We start from the raw sequence: 16,118 nt of genomic DNA, 5'->3' as shown, positions 1-16,118 counted from the left end.
ACACCTTTACTAATTTTATCCTACTTCTCAGTGTGTCCTTAATCATTCACATTCTCTCAAGATGTAATGGGGAATCAGAATTGCTAAAGTAATTGCTTAGAGCCATATATCCACACTGTTTCTTTTATTACTGAAGATTAAATGAGGACCAAGTAACTTTCCTGAAATTTCATTTAAACTTTTTCATTTATAGAAGAATCACAACTCATTGGGTTTTACAATATACGTAATCAATTTTATCTAATCCCTTTGAATTCATAAAGCCAGTTTCATATGAGTAGGCTGATACCCAAAGTATTTCTTCTTATTTTCCCTCACCGAACTTCATTAAAATATAATCTTAAGAATATTAATAAATTTCCTAGCACAAGTAGGAAACATTTTAATGTGTTCTTAGCAAACATCTTGCCAATAATAACTACTACTAGAGGCTTCTCAATTGCGATAACTGGCTTTCTATATTAAATTGAATAATCAATTATTGAGTTCTTAATTGTAAGTCAGGTGCAATACTAGGAGTTGTGAATAACATTATCAGTAAAACATGACTTCTAACCTCAAGGAATTTCAATCTAAGTATAAGAGATTAGACAAATACACAGTTGACCGTAAGTTGAGGCAGAATTTGATAACTGTCAATCTGAAATAAAAACTTCTATGAGAGCTTATAAGAGGGGAAATAGGATGTGGTGAGTGAGACACAGGGATCAAACACAGCTTCATGAAAGAGCTGGCATTTGAACTGGACCTTGCAAAGAGTAGGGATTTGACAAGTGAATGTTCAAAGGGTAGGTCTTTCTAGATGATCAAGAAATCTGGTGGTAGAAAAATGTGGAACAGGTATGGACAATATGTTTTATGGAGATTATTCTCTCTCTTTGGCACAGCTATTCTTCAGAATACCCATGGTTAGTTCTAGAAATTATGAATGCAGAAGATATAATGTAAAAATAATGCAGGATATAATTCAACTAACTGGCTGAATTTCCAGAGCATACTTCCCCGTGGATAAGGTGAAATCAGAGGTATCCTTAGGTGTATCTACAGGATCCTTCTTCTAATTCATCATAAAATGTTGGTGTAGGTTTCTAGCTGTCAGAGTATCTAAAGTTAAACAAATTTACAAACTTTGCCAATCTAATATTGTGAACAAAAATCTGTTCATTTCACTTTAGGGAATACATATAAATTTTTACATTTAATTTGGTGTATGTCACCAATACATATGCACACATACATACGAAATTCAAAAACAGTGAAATAAGCTACTTAGTCTAAGTTTCATTGATGAAATATTCAATTTATTTTCAAGGACCTTTGTAATGGGGGAGAAAGTGAGGAGAAACCTAATGGGACCTAAATAATTATGATATCTTCACAGAGTTCCTCGCTACTGGTGAATCAGGACCTATCACCTGAGGAAGAGAAAATGGCTAAGAAGTTCTAAAGATTAAAATAATCTACCTAACTTAAGAAAGCTCTCATTCTTTGCTTGTTGTGAGTCAAGTTTACTGTCTCACACATTTAAAGGATGATTACTTTAATTGATAGACCAGTGACAGAATGTAGGAAGAGTAAATTTTGGAAATGAGAAAAGGAGGAAGAAAAATCCTATTATTTTTCTTTCTTTTGGCTAGTAACACAGGGTTTCTGATTTTGGAATTATCACTTTGAATGGGGTATGTTGTTACTTTTCTCTCTACTGTGTCTGTTAGGAAGCACACTTAAATAAAAATAACAGCAACAGCATAAAACCCTTCAATTAGTCCCCATGGCTTACAAGGTAACATACAGATCTCTTCAACATTCAGCACTCTCCAAAATGTAGCTCCTTTCTCTGACATTCTTTCACTATTCATTCAATTACTCTTTTAATCTGTCAGCATTTCTCAGCACCTACGCTCTGTCTGGCTCTACTCCGGTGCAAAAAAAAAAAAAAATCTCCTTGCTCTCAGGCAGAGACATTCTTGTATCTTGACACAATCTTTTGCATTAGCTCAACTGATGGCTCAACAAAAGGTTTCCTGTTATACTCTCCATCCATCAACATATGTGGTATATTCTTTCTGCTGGAAGTATGTCCATTTTTTTTTTTTTTTTTTGAGACAGAGTTTTGCTTTTGTTGCCCAGGCTGGAGTGCAATGGCACGATCTTGGCTCATCGCAACCTCTGCCTCCCAGGTTCAAGCAATTCTCCTGCCTCAGCCTCCCGAGTAGCTGGGATTACAGGCATGCACCACCACACCCAGCTAATTTTGTATTTTTTTTTTTTTTAAGTAGAGACAGGGTTTCTCCATGTTGAGGCTGGTCTCGAACTGCTGACCTCAGATGATCCACTCACCTCGGCCTGCCAAAGTGCTGAGATTACAGGCGTGAGCCACTGTGCCCAGCCAATATGTTCATTCTTAAAGGCCTAAATCAAGCTCCACATCTTCCCCCATTATAAAGTTTGTTGAATTAGACTAAATTCCACTTTCTGTGCTATTCTTTGATTATAGCTTTTTTGAATTTACATCCAACTCATGCTTGTCAGCTCTCTGCTTCTCTTGTCACTTAGCTAATCTGTATAGATTTATTTTTGTTAGCCTTTCCCCTCACAAGCCAGTCTTTCCCTTCCATTAATCATCACCATCTCTCTTCTTTGAACTTAACCTAATTTATCCGAATTTCTTGATACTGAAGTTTTCAGGGTAAAATATTCCAGGACGGCTCATGTCAAAATCCTGTAGACTATGATCCATCTCTTTGTTTTAACTGTTCAATGTAGTCATTAATGTTCAGGTCTCATTCTTACAGCTTCTTAAGCACACTTCTATCTAAATATATTATATTGTATTTGGCTGTTTATGAGTCTATCTCACTAGATCATAAGCTCTGAAAAGGCAGGTGTTTTAGTCACCCAAAGATATTTTTTTAAATCGAATGTTACACATCTGTGGAACTTTCTGCTATAGTATTTACTTTCTGTAGAAAAGTAAAGTGTTTTCATTCAAATTTTCAAACACCTGTATATTGATATTAGAATGTTTAGAGCATTACAATTGCGATATTGGGTTAGATCTTTCTTCCATCTATCAATTTATTGCTGGTCAGCTCTAAATCTACCCTTTTTTTGAGCTTGCTTTGTAATAGTGGAGCTGGACTTCCTCCTTTGCCTGCTGACACAGTGTTAAAGTTTGGCAGTACAGGGTGCTGAGGAAAACTGCAAGGCGTAGAAGAAGAAGGAGCTTCTTTTTCCAGGTGCTTTTCTTCTTATTCTCTGGCACTTGCTACCAGCAGCTTATCAGAGGCCCAGTGATAACCATGGGCATCTCAGCAGAGGTTTCCTACTCATCACCTCCAGTCCACTAACATCCTCATAGACTTCTCTGACCTCAAGTCAGCTGCAAACACATCTCCTCCAGTGAGATTTGCATCTCAACCCTGGGGAGAGAGGCTCTCTCAACTTCATTTTTCCCTTGAGTACTCTCCCTCAGCCACAGAGGTAGTAGCTGTTCCAAGCACTTTCTATTCCAATATTCTTTTGCAGATCCTGACTGACACAACCCAGTTTAGGCTGTGTTGTATTTTGCATGTTTTGTGTTTTTATATTCCATGTTTGTTGAGAATAACCATATGTGACACGTAGTCGAAGAGTACACTTGTCCATTTACAGGTAAATGTTTTTCATAGTTCATGCAGTTGATGTTTTTATGATTTAACATACTGAATTAAAATGATTTTTTCAAAGTTTTCCTTCAAGGGAAAATGTATCAACTACACAAGCTCTTTATGGTGGAGACTAGCTTTTAAAAATGTTGGAGAATGATGTCAAAACAGATGATAATAATTATAATAATGTTAACAGTTAACATTTACTGAAGGCTTAGCATTTATCAGCCACTATTCTAAATGCTTTACATATATCAAATAATTTCATTGTCTTCAAAATTCTATGAGTTAGTATTAATATTATCTTGACTTTATATATGAGAGAATCAAGGCATCAATATAATCGAAGTTCATAGCATAGACTACCTTGTCTATGGCTTCCCAGATATTGCTGTAAGAAATACTTGAGTGTTTTTGTCAATTGCAATCTCAACATTAAGCCACAAAGATAATGAAATCTTTTTTTTTTTTTTTTTTTGAGACGAAGTCGTGCTCTGTCACCCAGGCTGGAGTGAGTGCAATGGCGCAATCTCAGCTCACTGCAACCTCCGCCTCCTGGGTTCAAGCGATTCTCCTGCCTCAGCCTCCCGAGTAGCTGGGACTACAGGTGTGTGCCACTACACCTGGCTAATTTTTGTATTTTTAGTAGAGACAGGGTTTCGTCATGTTGGCCAGGCTGGTCTCAAACTCCTGACCTCAAATGATCTAGCCGCCTTGGCCTCTCAAAGTGCTGGGATTACAGGCATGAGCCACTGCACCCGGCCAGATAATGAAATCTTAATTGGCATTAAATGATTTTTAGTGTCTATAAAAAAAGGGTAATAATTCCATTGGACTTTCACTTTGAGCCATTACTGGAAATATTTAGTTTAGTATGTGTCAGTGCACTTTTAGAATAATTTTGACCAACTAGGATCCGTATAGATGAAGAAAATTAGGATGGCAAAAAGTCTCAAGACAATGACCCTATATAAAAAATAATTGAATTAAATAAGGATGTTTGGGCTAGAGAAGGATGTTGGGCTAGAGAAGAGCCTTTGAGAAGACAGCTAGAGAAGAAGGGTGCCTAACTTTAAATATTTGAAAGCCTGTCGAGTGGAAGAGGAATTGAATTTCTTCATTGTGGCTCCAGAAGGCAGACTAAGTATTAAAGGGTAGTAATTATAAGGAAGAATGTTACTGCTAAATTTAACAAAGAAATAAGATAATGAATACCAATACCTTGAGCTTCTAGTATGTTTTAAAAAAGAATAGAATCGAAAAATGGAAAATACCATGACCCAACATTGTATGTTGTAATATAACACACAGATACATACGCCACAAGAGTCTGAAAACTATTTGTTGGGGATTCTTTTTAGAAAAGAGGATTAATGCATTATAGCATTATATAGTTCTGGGATATTTTTCAAGTTAAAGTTTCATAATTTCATTAAAATTAAGTTACATTGTTAAAATGTAACATTTAGATATCCACCTACAGATTTTCAAAAGCTGATACCCTAAATCTGGCTCACTTTCCCTTAGTACTAGTTCAGTTTCTTTGACTCTCCCCAACCAAACTGATGCGAAGTCAAAAAAGAAAAATTGCACTACATATTCTCTAGAAAGAAATAAAAACAATACTTTTTCCAAAACCTGTGAGACACAGTGAATACTTGCCTCAGAAAAATCTACAGCTTTAGATGCCTTCATTCTTAAAGAAAAAAGATGAAAAAGAAAAGAACTCAGACCTAATCTCATTAGAAAAAGAGCAACCTATAAGCCAAAGTAAACCAGAAAGAGGTCATTAATATCAGTTTCAGGTCTGGAAATCTATCAACGTAATCTGGAACAAAAACAAATTAAAAGAGATTACAGATTTTATCTGTAAATACTAAAGAGGCATTTGATAAAATTTAAGAGGCATTTCTTATATTCAAAGTAAAATAGTAATAAGAAAACTACTTAAACACAATAGACTGTAGCAAAAACAAGTGGGGAATATTAATTCAGCATAAAACAGTAAACGTATTCAAATTAAAATGAGAGGACAGCTTTTTATCACCATTATTATTTTAAAATATTGAAGATTTTAGCAAATCTTTTTATACTAAACATTGTCATTCCTCTAGGCACATGCACTTGATTTTCTGCATTGCCCATTTTCCCAAAATACCTAGCTATATATACATGTCCTCTATTGTCTTTTTGTTACAAGCTCATACTGCACTGGACACATACTATCTAAAATGAGTATTTCATACAAATATTATAGAAGCAAAAAAGAACTGATTTGCACTTTTTGTCAATTATGACCTTTTTGTGTGAACATGACTTATTGTTATGGTTTCTATTTTTTTCCCCACTGATTACTGTCAATTTTTATCCCTAAATCATGAATTTGTAGAAGAGATAGTCTCCCTCCTATTACTATTACTCAAAATTTTTTAAAAATCTCATCACTATTTTACCAGCTGAATTTTTTAAATGTCAAATTTTCCCCCTCCCTGATTATTTTTCTACATAGTCATTTTCAGTGAATCACTTTAACCCTTCCATAAAGTTCCCAGTTAAAGAACATGACTAAATATTTGTTAAACATACGTTTGTAAAACAGGTTGATCCTTAAGATGCTGGTGTTCAGGATAGACAAAACCAGGTGAGTGACTACCCTTCTAGAATTTTATCTGGGATTGGTACATGATACATCATAATTTTCTGTTGATGTCTTTCCGGCATCTTCACACATACAAAATGACGTAGCTGAACACAGAGTTCTTGTGTTACAATCCTTTCCCGCAAAAATTCTCCACGATTATCTTCACAGTAGTACATCACAGAGAAAACTGAGTTCGATTTTACCTTTTGTCTTAAAGTTAGTCTCTTTTTAAATTTATGGATTCCTATAGATTTCTTTACATTTCAAATTCTAAATGCCTCATTTAGAAAAATCAATGAATTATATATTTTACTTTTTATTATTGACTCATGTTCTATAAAATTGTCATCTTTGGTAATGGCTGTTATTTACAGATTAAACTCAATGGTGTTTCATCCCATTTTTTTCTTTTGTTCTCATTTTTGCCATTTTACTTTTCCTCTATTTTTCTCATGGAATATTTGTTAATTTTCCTTAATATCATTTATTGACCTTCTTTTCCTCTGCAATATCAAATCTTTAATTTACTGCTTCAAATGGGGCATTGTATTGAATCTGGTGTCTTAAAGAGTTAACTGGTATTTTCCATATTAATCTCTTCTTATTATAATCTATAAATGTTTCTTAGAGGTACTTTCCTTCTGAATATTATTAAGAAAACATTTTATCTAATATTCTTTAGTTTCTAGAAAAAAACCTTATACTCAAAAGTGAGTCCTCTTTGAGCCCTCAAAATATTGCTCTGTTTACTTGTACTGAAGAATTTGTGAACTTCCATTTTTTTTCCTCATTAATTCTTTTTTGTTTGGTTAGGTCAATATTCAATGTTTATATTGATATAACCATATAAATATTATTTACAGCTGAGGAACATACTGTGCAATGATTATATTTCCTCCTTGTACAATCATTGTTTACTTGGCACTTATAATGGTCTACTTTTTTCATTCTTCCTGGAGCATTCCACTGTCCTGCTGCAACCCAGACTGGTTCTCTTTGGGTCTGTTACAAAGCTGTCATCTTGGTACTTCTCTTCACCAGCCACCTTGGGGACTTCCTTCCCTTTTGTGTTAGACCCCCACCCCCCATTTTTTCTGTTAGTTTGATAATTTTGGTGAAACAACCTTTAGATTTCTTAGAAATAGCTTGTGAATAATTATATTTCTGAAAATACAGTTGATTCTCATTATTCATGGATTCTATATTTGCAACTTTGCAAAATTTGTTTGTGACCTCCTAATTAATACTCGCAGGGTTTTTATGATCATTCAGAAACATGCATAGAGGGTAAACATTTTGAGTTACATGTTCCTAGATGAGGTCCAATGAGGTGACACTGCCTCTTTGTTTCAGTTCATACTGCAAATAAGCATCTATGTTATGATCTATTTAGTGCCTCATTTTTCATATTTTTGTGCTTTTTCTTGGTGATTTTGCAGCTTAAAATGCCCCCCCCCCCCAGTAAAGTGCTGAAATGCTGTGATGTGTCTTATAGAGAAAATATGTGAGCTTCTTTAGATGAGCTTCCTTCAGGCATGAGTTGTGCTGCTGGCTGTGAGTTCGATGTTAATGAATCAACATCACATATTGATATAACATACACTAAAGACATGGAGTCTTTAAACAGAAACAAACAGCAAGTTTATGTATTGATTGGTTGGCAAAAATGTTGTGACCAGAGGCTCATAGGGATCTAGCCCTCTATTTCCGCTAGGAGCAATGGTTCAGTATTTGCTAACTCAGTGTTCGCTGTGACTTTACAGAATATAACTTCCACAAATAACAAGAGTCACCTGTATCTTTTAAAAGTCTTTGTGCTTGATTGACAGTGTGTTTGGTTTGATTGATTCTCTGGGCCTTCCGGCTGGAAATAATCTTCCTTCAAAATTTTAAAGGCACTGAGGAGGGGCTGGGGGTTGGGAAGTGAGAGTGGGACCTGGTGTCCTGGGGGGCATACTGGGCCTGCCTCAGGTTTATCAAACAGACTTACTGGAAAGATGAAACCTCATGAAACTCCTGTTTGACCCAAGTCTACTTAAAGAAGTGGACTGGAATCAGAATACAGCTATATATGCTCCAGTTATTTCACCAACACATCTCCCAGAAGGCTTGGTTTAAGGCCTCTTTGTCTACTGATGATATGGTTTGGCTGTGTCTCCACCTAAATCTCATCTTGAGTTGTAGCTCCCATAATCCCTGCATGTCATGGTAGGGAGCCAGTGGGAGGTAACTGAATCATGGGAGTGGGTTTTTCCTGTACTATTCCCATGATAGTGAATAAGTCCCAGGAGATCTGATGGCTTTATAAAGGACAGTTCCCCTGCACATGCTCTCTTGCCTGCCATCACATAAGATGTGCCTTGTTCCTCCTTCACCTTCTGCCATGATTGTGAGGCCTCCCCAGCCACATGGAACTGCGAGTCCATTAAAACTCTTTCTGTTTATAAATTACCCAGTCTCAGGTGTTTCTTCATAGCAGTATGAAAATGGACTAATATAACTAACCTAGGGTTTTTTTTTTTTTAAGGTAGTGGGTCAGCAAACTGCCACTGGAGTTGTCAACCTTGATAATGTATAAAGCATTTTGAGCATACAAAGAAATCTGTGGTTCATTATGTTACAGTTGTGGAAGATGTGACTCGGTGACAGTGTTGCCATGACAACTCTGATAATAGTACATAAATTCATCCTTTCCTGTGCTAAGAGAGAAAGAGTAGATGTTGTTAGCAGTGAATGCAGAGGAAGACAGCTTGGCAAATTGTTATCAACTTGTAGTTTGCTAAGCAAGAAACTGAAATGTTATAAGATTACTCTTGAATGTCTACCACAAAATGTTGGTTTTTACAAAACATTTGGATACATTGGATCTGAAGAAAACTACATATGTCAGAGGTTTCTAAAGTAAAAATCTTTTCAGAAAGACAGTTGTCAAAGGAGCTAATCCTACAAAGCTATACTCTCCCTGGAGTTAAAATGTTTTGTTGCCGTAGCCCAGTGACCTCCATAAATACTGGCTTGAAAAAAAATTATAATACTGCAAATATAATGACATTTTAGAAGATTACCTTGGGCTGATGGGATATGCTGTGAATTTAGATTACAAAAGAATATTATTAAGGGGATGATTTTTACCCAAAGGGATAACTTGAATCTTTTCTTGCATTGCATTTTTCTAGAGTGTGGCTTCATTTCTTGGTAGTCAAGAGTACTGACAGTAAAGAGTTCTGTATCTGCTATCTGTGCTGCTTATTTTTAAAAAGATATACATTTAATAGGCTGTTTCTTATCATATGCATAAAATTAATTATTTTTGTTTCAAATAAACATATCTAAATACACAGAGAGGTATAATTTCCCACATATTAAATTGTATAAATTAGTTATTATACAAATCTAGTGCAGTTCAACATTTGTTGATCCTATTATGGACAAACAACCTGGCCACGCCTTTTAAAGAAGCAGAATAAATGAAAACTAACTTATAAAATGTGAGGAGATTCAAAGTAAAACAATTTAAATGTTTTACTAAAAGTTTATATAGTTCTATGTCAGTAAAAATTACCAAGTGGCTTATCTGTGAAATATATTAATAATTATTCATTTGTTAAAGATACCTATGAACAAATTATTGCAGGACATCTAACGTACTTTTTAACAGTAAAATTGGGAAATCTCAACGTATGTATTTCTACTTCAATTTTTCTTTTTATCTGAAGCCTCTCTTCTGAATAACATTTTCACCAAAAAATGGAATATTACAAAATTGAGTGGAATGCGATATTTAATAAAATATATTGTACTGGATTTGTCATACCATAAAATTTTGATGGAAGCTTTTCTTTTTAATGTGGTTATAATGGCACTGTTATTCTGGTAACTATCCTGTTTTGATTTTATTGATTTTAATTATTTTAAAAGTTGAAGTCAGAATTAGATAATTTACTGGCACTAATCTTGAGCATTCCAAGTTACAATAAGTCTATTCATGTAATCAGAAGACATTTAAAGGCATTCTTCTATTGTCTGCACATTCTAATCTTGAAAAATTTGATGTTATTCTCATTCTTTGTATGTGGCTTTTATTCCTCTATTTAGACATTTAAGGTCTTATATACAGTAAACTCTTTTAGTTTGGGTCATCTTTCATTTATTGTGGTGAGCATATTTTGTTAGAAAACTCGTATCTTTCAGTTTTAGGATATTTTCTTGTATTCTGATTGAATAATGTTGTCCTCTAAGTTTTCTCTTTGTGAAAACACTATTAGCTTGATATTGAACCCCTGGAGCAAGGGTCTGATTGTTTAAAAACCTTTTCTTTACTATTTTCCATCTGTTTATCTTTTTGATCTTTTAAGTTCATATTTCAAACTTTTATTAAATTTTTCATTTCTGCTATAAGGTTTTTAATTTCTAAGAAGATTTTTCTTGTTCTTCATATATTCTTTTAAGTAATACTTTTAAATGTAGATACATTTTCCTATTGCTAGGGGCATTAATTATGAGTTTTTTAGTATTTTTGTTTAGTTTTGTACTCTCTATATTTCCCCTATTTCTGTGGAAATCTGATTTTCTCTGGGATTTTCTTCCATGTTAGAGTATTTCCTCAAATGTCTGGTGATTCTTTCCTTGTTGATTAGGTTATATTTCGGGGCAAGGCATCAAAAACCTGGCTGTCAGCTTTGTGAGTGTGTGTGTGTGGGGGGGGGCGTGGGGGTGTGTTTGGGCGTATGTGTGTGGGTGGGTGTGTGAATGAGTGTGTAGATGTACATGTGGGCAGGGCTTATCGACTGGTGGGCCTTATTGGAGCGTGATGATGAAGGGTCCTAGTAGTTTACTGGGCATGTCAAATGTCAACATTTGATTGTCTTTTGGGATGACTAATTTCCTCAGAGATGATAAACTGCTAATTCCCAGATAGAGAGCAGTCTCATACTGGCCTAATATTAAAAAATGATGACATTTTTGGTATACCCTAGTATTTTAAATTTTTCATTAAGCTACTGGTAAAATTTTTTTCTCAACTGCAAAGCAAGAGCAAGAGAACAGGCTGGAGTATTAGGAACTTATGTTATTTCTGATACCCAGCAAACATTTCACATACATTAATTTTCCTTCCAATAGTGAGCTCTATTGCAAAGCAAAGAAAGCTCCTTGTTGAAGGCGTGCATTTTTTTTTTTTTTTTTTTTTTCAGATTCAGGGGATACATGTGTAGTTTTGTTACTTGGGTGCATTGTATGATGCTGAGGTTTGGAGCATGATTGGTCCCATCACCTAGTGAGCATGGTACCCAACAGTTTTTCAAACTTCCACCCTCCCTCCCTTTCCCCCTCTAGTAGTTCCTAGATTCTGCTGCTGCCATCTTTATGTTCATGAGTAGCCAATGTTTAGCTCCTTGTTATGAGTAAGAACATTCAATATATTTTTTTGTTCCTGTATTAATTCACTTTGGATAATGACCTCCAGCTACATCCATGTTGCTGCAAAGGACATAATTTTATTATTTTTCATGTCTGTGTAGTATTCCATGGTGTATGTGTACCACGTTTTCTTTTTCCAGACCACTATTGATGGACATTTAGGTTGATGCTATGTCTTTGCTATATTTTTGTTTTTTGAGATGGATCTTGCTTTATCTCCCAGGCTGAGTGCAGTGGCACAATCTTGACTCACTGCAACCTCTGCTTCCTGGGTTCAAGCGGTTCTCCTGCCTCGGCCTCCGAAGAAGCTGGGATTACAGTCACGCACCACCACGCCCAGCTAATTTTTGTATTTTTAGTAGAGATGGGGTTTCACCATGTTAGCCAGGCTGGGCTTGAACTCCTGACCTCAGGTGATCTGCCTGCCTCGGCCTTCCAAATTGCTGGGATTATGGGTGTGAGCCACCACACCTGGTTGTGTCTTTGCTATTGTAAATAGTGCTGTGATAAACATGTGAGTGCATGTGTCTTTTTGGTAGAACATTTTGTTTACTTTTGGATATATACCCCGTAATGGGATTGCTGGGTTGAATGATCATTCTATTTTAAGTTCTTTGAAAAATCTCCGGACTGCTTTCCACAGTGGTTGAACTAATTTACATTCCCACCAACAGTGTATGAGTGTTCCCTTTTCTCCACAGCCCTGCCAACATCTGTGGTTTTTTATTTTTTTTAATAATAGCCATTCTGACTGCTGTGAGATGGTATTTCATTGTGGTTTTGATCTGCATTTCTCTGAAGATTAGTGATGATGACCATTTACTCATATGTTTGTTGGCAGCCTGTATGTCTTCTTTTGAGAAATGTCTGTTCATGTCCTTTGCCTTCTTTTTAATGGGGTTGTTTTTTTGCTTGATGATTTAAGTTCCTTAGAGATTCTGGATATTAGCATTTTGTCAGATATATAGTTTGTGAATATTTTGCTCCCATTCTGTACGTTGTCTGTTTACTTCCTTGATAGTTTCTCTTGCATGCAGAAGCTCTTGAGTTTCATTAGGCCCCACTTCTCAATTTTTGTTTTCATTGTGATTGCTTTTGAGAACTTAGCCATGAATTCTTTCCCAAGGCTGATGTCCAGAATGGCATTTTCTAAGATTCTTATAGTTTGAGGTCTTATATTTAAATATTTAATCCAATTTGAGTTAATTTTTGTATATGGTGAAAGGCAGGGGTCCAGATTCATTCTTCTGCATATGGTTAGCCAGCTATCCCAACACCATTTATTGAATAGGAAGTTCATTCCCCATCGCTTATTTTTGTTGGCTTTGTCAAAGATCAGATAGCTGTAGGTGTGTGGCTTTACTTCCAGGTTCTCCATTCTGTTCCATGGGTCTATTGTCTGTTCTTGTACCAGTACCATGCTGTTTTGGTTATTGTAGCCTTATACTGTAGTTAGAAGTTGGGTAATGTAATGCCTCTGGCTTTGTTCTTTTTACTTAGGATTGTTTTGGATATTCAGGCTCTTTTTTTGGTTTCCTTTCCATTTTAAAATAGCTTTTTCTAGTTCTGAGAAAAATAATGTTGGTAGTTTGACAGGAATAGTGCTGGATCTATAGGTCGCTTTGGGCAGTCTGGCCATTTTAAAGATATTGATTTTTTCCAATTCATGAGCCATAGAATGTTTTTCCATTTGTTTGTGTCATGTATGATTTCTTTGAACAGTGTTTTGTAGTTCTCCTTGTAGAGATCTCTCACCTTCTTGGTTAGATGTATTCCTTGGTTTACTGACTTATTTTTTTTTGCAGCTATTGTAAATGGGATTGCATTCTTGATTTGGTTCTCAGATTGAACATTATTGGTATATAGAAATGCTACTGATTTTTGTACACTGATTTTGTAGGCTGAAACTTTACTGAAGTGGCATATCAGTTGCAGGAGCCTTTTGGTGGAGTCTTTAGGGCATTCTAGGTATAAACTCTTGTCATCTGTGAAGAGAGATAGTTTATTTTCCCATATGTATGACTTGTATTTTTTTCTCTTGACTGATTGCTCTGGCTAGCATTTCTAGTACCTTGTTGAATGGGAGTGTCAGAGTGGGCATACTTGTCTTGTTCCAGGTGTTAGGGGGAATGCTTCCAGTTTTTGTCTGTTCAATATGATGTTGGCGGTGGGTTTGTCACAGATGCCTCTTAATATTTTGAGGTATTCTCTTCTGATAGAAGGCATGCATTTTTTAAAATGAAGAAAAAATATAGAGAAGCTGAAAGAAGGAGGAATAGAGAGAGATAAAGTAGAGGGAAGAAGTAGGACAAGGAGAGAATGAGGAGAAAGGAAGAGAAGAGGAAAGAGAGAAGAAAAGAAGGAGAGTGAGAGGAAAATAAAGAGGGGTCAAGGAGGAGAGAGAGAAAGTAAGATAAGAAGGCAGAGGTGGGAGGGGTGAGAAAGGGAGAGGGGAGTTGAAGAAAAGTTAAAACATATTCAGGGCTTTCTAGTCTCCCTTGATATAGTCATTGTTTAATTTTCCAGGCACGTCATCCAGGGTCTCTTTTAAGATAAATGGTGCTACTACCTATCTCCAAAAAGAAACTAAACCCACCTGGCTTTGTGTGCCATTAGGTACCACTAGTCCCACAGCCTTTTATTTCCTCTCTTTCAAGAGTCTTCAAGGAATGACTTATGTTACAGATATCTGTTCATTTTTATTTTATCTTCTTCAGCAGATTAGAATTCCCAAGCAATGCCTTATATTATAGACACCAAATTATTTGTTTTGTCCTGTTCATTAGATTACTACCTCCCCAAAGGCAAAGATGTAGTCTTGTCTAGGGCTTCCTGGCTTATTGCGGTAAAGAACCAAATTTTTATTTTTCATTTAAAATATTTCCAATCTATCACAGTCTGATACTTTTGTACAAAATCATACATTTTGATATCATATAACATGCTATAACGATAGCATATAAACATGCTACACGTTTTAAAATGCTTACTCCTACTTTCTGAAATGAAATGGTAAAAACAATTCATTGATTGGCACTGCTTTACTGAATCCACTATGAGATGAAGCAGCAGTTCAGTGCACCTCGCATCTTGCTTTGCACCTACCAATAAAACGTAAATGGAATTTTGCACTGAATAAATTTTATCTAAATATAACTGAATTGATATTCAAAAATAACAATGAAGATACTGGAAATAAAGTCTTGATTAGAATGAAATGGCATCATAAGATCTACTTCCTGTTTTTAACCCCTGATTTGTAGTTTGGCGGGTACTGTTAGGCAATTAATGATGCTTTTAAAAACAATGTGCATTGCATAATTTTTGAAGACATATTGTTAGTTAAGTCTAAATGATTTTGATACTACTCTTCATCTTACATTGCCAAAATAAATGTCTAAATATTTTACTAAATTCCCTATCAATGATGATTTGGTGTTGTTATCTTTGTAATATGGAAGGAAAGCTCAATTTTTAATCACAATAGTAGGAAACTATCCCTGTCTAGCAGGCTAGTTTAGAACAGCAACTGACATTATTATCATATAATATTTTGCACATACACAGTGCCCTTCAAATGTTGAATTGATGCACTTAATGAAATTAGACAGTTATTCTTCACAGAAAGGGCAGCAATGCTATCAAATCCTTTCGCAAGAGCTTCAAATGAAAACCTGGCAACTTAAGAAAATTAGGAATGAATGCTTTGATTTATTGGGCAATCCCTTAATTTGTGACTTGGTGGCTTTACATGGGAATTTGGAGTGCTTAGCCTGCCATAGGCTGGATAATCAAAGGCCCATGATTTACAGAACACATCTTTAAAATAACTTCTCTAGAGAACCTCACTTTTAAAAAGGCTTTCAAGACTTTTAGTATCCAATTGGGCTATAATATACACTTAACTGAAATACCACTTGCATGATATGATAATTTAGCCAATATCTGGAAGAAATGTCTCAACAAGTGTTTCATCTTTTATATGCTTTTAATTGAAGCTAAGGGGAAACTGTAGTTGGTTGCCTAACACTGAATAAAACTACAAGCACATTATTTCATTTTGAAGTTGAATGTGGCCAGCAGCTTCTAATGGTATATTTTGAATGTGATCTAGTGAAATTTTTACTAAGGAAATAATAACATTTCTAAAAACATGAAACATTTGAGGATTGACTTTTTATTTTAATATCTACCTTAGCATGCCAAAATATAGCCACTCAATGCATTTTTTCTTCCTGATAATCTCTTAAAGTATAAGTGATGTGTGGCTTTTGCTAATAGTTGGCAGCTATTGATTATACTATGATAGCTGACTTGTTCTGCAGAATAAAGTAGAAAATCCTTTTGAATCAAAAAGCATTTCTGTACTTTGAAAATGTCATTAAAAGCATTGAAAAGGTCACATTTTG

The 16,118-nt window shown here is 35.2% G+C and overlaps 1 protein-coding gene and 1 pseudogene across 23 annotated transcripts in view; one reads left to right on the top strand and one right to left on the bottom strand.

Moving 5' to 3' along the window:
- Window positions 1-16,118, bottom strand: part of RALYL (RALY RNA binding protein like) — a 730,691-nt gene that overhangs the window by 83,646 nt on the left and 630,927 nt on the right. The window lies entirely within an intron of this gene.
- Window positions 347-14,436, top strand: LOC117981440 (glucosamine 6-phosphate N-acetyltransferase-like; annotated as a pseudogene).

This window comes from Pan paniscus, chromosome 7, assembly GCF_029289425.2.
Source record: "Pan paniscus chromosome 7, NHGRI_mPanPan1-v2.0_pri, whole genome shotgun sequence".
Lineage (NCBI taxonomy): Eukaryota > Metazoa > Chordata > Mammalia > Primates > Hominidae > Pan > Pan paniscus.
The sequence above is the reverse complement of the archived record's forward strand: the minus strand, read 5'-3'. Positions and strand labels throughout refer to the sequence as shown.